The sequence below is a fragment of the Penaeus monodon genome, chromosome 27, assembly GCF_015228065.2.
Source record: "Penaeus monodon isolate SGIC_2016 chromosome 27, NSTDA_Pmon_1, whole genome shotgun sequence".
NCBI lineage: Eukaryota > Metazoa > Arthropoda > Malacostraca > Decapoda > Penaeidae > Penaeus > Penaeus monodon.
In genome coordinates, this window is record NC_051412.1 from 30,197,731 (window position 1) to 30,198,975 (window position 1,245).

General features: G+C 40.6%; 1 pseudogene across 1 annotated transcript in view; it reads left to right on the plus strand.

Moving 5' to 3' along the window:
• Nucleotides 1-684, plus strand: part of LOC119590777 — a 2,522-nt pseudogene extending 1,838 nt beyond the window's left edge. Inside the window, exon 2 of the transcript XR_005230287.1 lies at nucleotides 24-684. The product of XR_005230287.1 is annotated as a hemocyanin C chain-like (transcript). The remainder of the gene's footprint in view (nucleotides 1-23) is intronic.
• The last annotated feature ends 561 nt before the right edge of the window (nucleotides 685-1,245 follow it).

The window sequence follows — 1,245 nt, forward strand, 5'->3', positions numbered from 1 at the left end:
AGAAATTTCTTTCATCTCTACAGTGCCTACTGGAAAACACGAAATCGAACGTAAATGCTCGGAATCTGCTGTTACTGTGCCTGATGTGCCTAGTTTCGCAACTCTCTTTGAGAAGGCCAAAGAAGCCTTGGGAGGTGCAGACTCTGGACTTAAAGGTTTCGAGAGTGCAACTGGTATTCCTAATCGATTCCTTCTCCCTAAGGGTAATGAACAGGGTCTGGAATTCGACCTTGTTGTAGCCGTGACTGATGGCGCAGCCGATGCAGCAGTGGATGGACTCCACGAAAATACCGAATTCAATCACTACGGTTCCCATGGAAAATACCCTGACAATCGCCCACATGGCTACCCTCTGGATCGCAAGGTTCCCGATGAACGTGTATTCGAAGATCTTCCAAACTTTGGTCACATCCAAGTTAAAGTCTTCAATCATGGCGTACATATCCATCACCATTAGGAAACTCCATTTCAATAACAGTTCTTTATAGATTTAATGATGAAATGTGATCCGCTATTTAACAGCTAATGGCCCAAGTGAAGTTTTCACCCATGGTCAGCATACTCCCCATCATTGAAGTTAACCACCAGTAATGCGATGTATGATTTTTGTTTTGGTGTTGACGGTGAAGATATGTATCCCACAATTTCTGTATGAAGAGCAAATAAAAGATATTGCAATCAAAACATTTCCCTCTCCCTGATATATATTATAGTGTTTATCATATGTGTACTACATGAAAACGTGTCAGAAGGGTAAAGTTGATAGGAGGCTGTACAGTGGTTGTATACTTTCAAGTTTATGTACTATTGATGTTGAGAACCATAATGCTAGTGCACAAAGTTGAAGCAGGCATATTTAATTGAAAACAAGCTATATGAATTGAGGGACATATTTCCTTAGCACGAAATGATCATCATCCGACTACTGCTCGTTAAATCTGCTGAATACTAAATTCAACATAATAAATCTCACGAGTAGAAGCATACCCTACGCTTACAGCCTGGCGTGTCTTTTTCAGTTCAGATATTCGCCATATCCGAAGAAATAAAAGACGAGGATGGAGTAAGGAAAAGAGGAACGGGATGGAATGCAACAAGATGGAGTAAGGGTAGGATCCGGTGGCGATGGTTGGATGGTAAATGTTTGGTGTCTTTTCCTTAAGCTTACTACTATTACCATCAACATTCCGCAACTAATGGGAGCAATAGGTGGCAAATATTATAAGCATAATATCGAAATACATA